Here is a 5,951-nt window from a genome sequence, read left to right as displayed (position 1 = left end):
GGGTTTGAACCACCAGCCTTCTGGTTAGCAGTCAAGTGCCTTAGGCACTATGCTACCAGAGCTCCTCAGCTATATATAGGGTCCAAATATGCCAAAAACCTCAGATACCTTTCTCAAAGCTTCTTCTTGTATACTGGAAGATATAAGACCTCATCCCTAAGGCAACTACTCAGCTGCTCACAGTAGATTCCACCATGGAGTTGATTACCAGTCTTATTATGGGGAATCACTACATCTAGCTGCCCAAGCCACTTAAAACCAGGCCCAGCCAGTTTAGAATTGAACTCACTCTTGTGACTGCCAGCCAAATAAAAGACTGGCATGTGGGCTGAACATTTACATCAGGTAGATATACTCCTTGGAGAGATCAATCATGGAAGAACAGAACAGCAGTGTACACACAGACCACTTGGGGGCAGGAGTACATGGGAGGGAAGGACACAGGGAAGAGGTAAACTATGAGGAGGAGGTGGGAAGAGAGTTGTTACATTGTGGGAAATTGCAGTCAATGTCATGAGACAAAATGTGTATGAACTGCTGTATAGAAAATGAAATTGCTCGGTAAACTTTCTCCCAAATAACAATAAAAATTAAAAAAAAACCCAAAAAACAGGCCCAGCCAAGTTGATACATAACCTTAACTACCACAGCTACCAAAAAAAGAAAAGAAAGAAACCAGTTGCTGATGAATCAATTTTGACTCATGGTGACTCCATGTATATGAGACTAGACCAGAGCTCCATAGGATTTTCAATGGCTGATTTTTGGGGGACATAGATCATCAGGCCTTTCTTCCAAGATGCTACTAAGTGGACTTGAACTTCCAACATTCTAGTTAGTAGCTGAGTATGTTGACTGTTTGCACCACCCAGAGAATCAAATATGCCTACTTGAAATTTTTTTATTACATGTATAGATCATATTTTTGGGCAATGCTGGCCTAGACTCTAGGCTTAGAGAGACCCCCTCTAAAGCAAGAAACAGAGAAGCTACCTTTTCATGGAGCATCTGAAGCCTTGCCCTCAAATGAGAAGGCAGAGGGTAAGAACAGCATCCCTTCAAACTTCCTCTTCTCTGATGGAGTTTCTCTACTCAGTTTGCTTGGTGGAAGATCCTAACAGTTTTAGGGGGATTCTGAAGCTAGGGACATACTCCCATGGGGTAATATCCTCCACTCACAATAGGCCAGGAACTGACCCCATCATTTGCTCCAATATACAGTACTCCAATAGCCACTGTGATTGTTATGTTGTGTGTCAACTTGGCTGGGCCTGGTTGAGTGGCTGTGATAATTATTCCCCATGAGGAGACTGGCAATCAACTCCATGATGGAATCTACCACAAGCAGCTGAGTAGCTGCTTTGGGTATGAGGTCTTCTTCCCATATATAAGAAGCAGCTTTGGAAATGGTCTCTAGGTTATGGCACGCTTGGATCCTGCTTGTAGCCTTGTCATTGTTTAGCAGCCTGCCATGCTCTGCCAACCTGGGGACTTAAAATGTACTTGAATTAATGGCCTGCCATGTGGTTTGGTAACATCGAGACTGTGCCTTTTTACTTGTCAATCTTGGGCTTGGCAGCCTCAGCAGCCAGCAGCTGTCTGAAGGAAGAAAAGCCTCTGGCTTCAGTGGGCTGGGAGCTAGAGGCAGAGCTGAAGCCCAAGGCTGAGGGGCTTTCACCCAGCCCCTAGAGCCTAGCACTATGAATTTGGACTAAAAGCCTCCAAACTGTAAGAGAATAAACTCCTGTTTGTTGAGGCCATCCCATTTGTGGTATATTTCTGTCAGAGTGGCACTAGGTAACCAGAACAGCCACTCTAGTTTACTTGATGAATGAATAAGTTCAATTGCATATGATACACAAAACCCAGGATAATAGTAGGATAAGCAAGATAGAACTTTATTTCTCTCTTACAGAAGAGAAGTTTTGAGAGAAACAAAATTTTTATTTCTGTTATATTTATACTGGCTTTGTCTATTATATGCAACTAAATCTAAGTAGAAGTGATGCATGGAATTAAACAGCTACCTTGAACCAGGAGAACATGAGCTAATGAAGTCTGAGGAGCAAGATAGAAGAAAGACAGATTTGTCTTAAAAGCTTGTGAACAAGGAAGGACATTATATAATGATTAAAAGATCCATTGAACAAGAGGACATAACCATAATAAATACCTACACACCAAAAAAAAAGCCCCAAAGTATATAAATCAGACTTTAAAAGAACTGAAAAGACAGATGACTGCACAGTAATAGTGTTGTTGTTGTTGTTATGTGCCGTCGAGTCGGACCCGACTCATAGCGACCCCTCCTTGGGTTTCCGAGGCAGTATCACTACAGAAGTAGATTGTCCCATCTTCCTTCAGAGGAGTGGCTGGTGGGTTTGAACCGCCAGCCTTCTGGTTAGCAGTCAAGTGCCTTAGCCACTATGCTACCAGAGCTCCCGCACAGTAATAGTAGGAGACTTTAATACACATTTTCAAAGGAAGAAAGAACAGCTAGAAAGAAACTTAACAAAGACACAGAAGAACTAAACAGTATAATCAGCCAAGACTTTATACACATGTACAGAGAACTTCACCCAACAACAACAGAACAATATGCATTCTTTTCCAGTGCACATGGAACATAGACCATATGTTAGGCCACAAAACAAGCATCACCAAATTTAAAAACCTTGTGTGGTGGTTAATTTTGTGTGTCATCTTGGCTGGGCCAAGTTGAGTGTCTGGACAGCTGGTGGTAGTTATTCCCCATGATGAGATTGGCAATCAACTCCATGGTGGGATCTACCACAAGCATCTGAAGAGCTGCCTTTGGGATGCAGTCTACTTCCTGTATATAAGGAGAAGCTTTGAGAATGGTCTTTGGCCTATGGCACACTTGGACCCTGCATATACCTGTGTCATTTCTCAGCAGCCTGCTATGCTCTGCCGACCTTGGGACTTACAATGGACTTAAGTTAATGGCCTGCTGTGTGGTTTAGTAATATCGAGACTGTGCCTTTTTATTTGTCAACCTTGAGGCTTCTCAGCCGCAGCAGCCAGCAGCTGTTTGAGTGAAGAAATGCCTCTAGCTCCAGTGGGCCGGGAGCAAGAGGCAGAGCTAGACCCCAAGGTTGAAGGGCTTTCACCCAGCTCCCAAAGCCTGGCACTTTGAACTTGGACTTAAAGCCTCCAAATTGTGAGAGAATAAACTCCTGTTTGTTAAGGCCATCCCATTTGTGGTATCTTTCTTGGCAGAGCAGCACTATGTAACCAGAACACCTTGGAATACTGCAAATCATCATCTCAGATCACAATGCTATAAAATTAGAAAGCAATAATAGGAAGATCAACAGAAAAAGAGCAAACACATGGAAATTGAATAACACTCTCCTTACAAACTACTGGGAGCTCTGGTGGCATAGTGCCTAAGGCATCTGACTGGTAACCAGAAGGCTGGCAGTTCAAACCCACCATCCACTACCTAGAAGAAGGTTGGGCAATCTACTTCCGTAGTGATACTGTCTTGGAAACCCAAGGAGGGGTCACTATGAGTCAGACCTGACTCAATGGCAATGAGTTTGGTACAAAGTACTGGGTAATAGCAGAAATAAAAAAATTCTGAATCAAAAGAGGATGAAAGCACAACATATCAAAACCTTTGGGACACAGCAAAAGCAATGATCAGAGGGCAACTTATAGCAGTAAGTGCACACATCAAAAAAAGAAGAGAGCAAAAATCAGCACCTTAACCAAATATCTCCAACATTTAGAGCAAAAAAAAAAAAAAGATTATACCGTCACCAAAAGAAAAGAAATAATAAATGTTCAAGCAGAAATAAATTAATCAGAAAATAGACAATAGAAAAAAATCAACAAGACTAGAAATTGGTTCTTTAAACAGATTAATAAAATCAACAAATCACTGGCAAACTTAACAAAAGAGAAGAAGGTGAAAAGGGAAATAACACAAATAAGAAATGAAATGGGCACTGTCACAACAGAACCACCTGAAATAAAAAGGATGATATCAAGATACTATGAAGAAGTATACGACAACAAATTTGAAAACCTAGAAGAAATACACTAGAAACACACTACTTACCTAAACTAACAGACTGAGATAGAAAATTTGACCAGACCATAACAACAGAAGAAATTGAACAGGTCATTTAAAAAAAATAGCTAACAAAACAAGTCCTGGCCCAGAAAGTTTCACTGGAAAATTTAACCAAACATTCAGAGAAGAGCTGACAGCAATCCTACTCAAACTATTCGAGAACAGAGAAACAGGGATGTAATCCTGCCAAATTCATTTTATGAAGCAAGCATAACCCTGATAACAAAACCAGACAGACTTCACTAAAAAGGAAAACTACAGACCAATATCCCTCATGAATATAGGCATAAAAATCTTCAACAAAATCCTAAGCAATAGACTCTCACATCATATCAAAAAATAATGTATCATGACCAAGTGGGATTCATACCAGATATACAAGGATGGTTCAACATTAGAAAAACAGTCAATGTATTCAGTCATCTAAGTAAAATAAAGGAAAAGAACCACATGATCAGATTAATCAATGCAGAAAAGGCATTTGATAAAACCCAACACATATTCCTGAGCAGAACTATAAAAAAAAAAAAAAAAAGGAATAGAAGAAAATGCCTCAACATAATAAAGGACATTTTTGCAAAACCATCAGCCAATGTTATTCCCAATGGAGAAAGACTCAATGCATTCCCTTCATGAATGGGAACCAGACAAGGATGTCTTCTATTACCATTTCTATTCAATATTATATTGGAAGTCCTACCCAGGGCAATAAGGCAAGAAGGTGAAATAAAATTGGTAAGGAACAAATAAAACTATCCCTATTTGCAGATGATATGATCCTATACATAGAAAACCTGAGAGACTCAGCAAGAAAACTACTGGAACTAAGTGAAAGATTTAGCATACTGGAAGGATACAAAATCAGCATATAAAGATAAGTTGGATTCCTCTATACCATCAAAGAGAACTTTAAAAAGGAAATAAGAAAATCAACTTCTGGTAAGACGGAGGAATAGGCAGACAAGCGACACAGACCCTCTTCAACCAAGAAAAGAAAAATCACTTGACAGAGATACAGAAGATAATCCTGGAACCCTGCCTGAGCTTTGAAAGGAACTATACGGAAATGGAGGAACTCTGGTAGCATAGTGTTTAAGGCACTTGACTGATAACCAGAAGGCTGGCAGTTCAAACCCACCAGCCACTCCTTGGAAGGAAGGTTGGGCAATCTACTTCCGTAGTGATACTGCCTCGGAAAGCCAAGGAGAGGTCGCTATGAGTTGGGTCTGACCCCACAGCACATAGCAACAACAACATACAGAAGTGGATTAGGCACCAACTAGTGGAAAAACCTGAATGAAAACAGTGAGTATAGAGACGGTCAGAGCTGCAGACTGTCAGCTACTCTGACAAGACCAACAGCTTAAATATTTTCAAGTGGTGTTGGGATAAGGGAATTGACCTAAAGATCAGTTCTGGTCACCAAGGGCAGCAGGGACAACAGTTCTGGTGGCCTATGACTAGAAAGAGAAACAGCAAGGAGGAAGACAGCCTGAGCTGTGGACTTTCAGCTGTCCAGAGGGCACAGCCATTTTGATTGTTTACACGTGGCAGCCATTTTGGATATTTAAAGTGACCAATGGTGCAGCCATTTTGAATGTTTACAAGAAGTGGCCATTTTAAATATTTAAAGTGACCAAAGGTGCAGCCATTTTGAATGTTTACAAGCGGTGGCCATTTTGGATATTTAAAGTGACCAAGGGTGCAGCCATTTTGAATGTTTACAAGTGGTACCCATTTTGGATATTAAAGTGACCAAAGGTGCAGCCATTTTGAATGTTTACAAGTGGCAACCATTTTGGATTTTAAAGTGATAGCATTCTCATTCGGATTCCAGGGACCTAAGAAC

The sequence above is a fragment of the Orycteropus afer genome, unplaced genomic scaffold (assembly GCF_000298275.1).
Source record: "Orycteropus afer afer isolate SDZICR_OR568_19922 unplaced genomic scaffold, OryAfe1.0 scaffold00344, whole genome shotgun sequence".
In the NCBI taxonomy this organism is placed as follows: domain Eukaryota; kingdom Metazoa; phylum Chordata; class Mammalia; order Tubulidentata; family Orycteropodidae; genus Orycteropus; species Orycteropus afer.
This window is presented reverse-complemented; position numbering follows the sequence as displayed.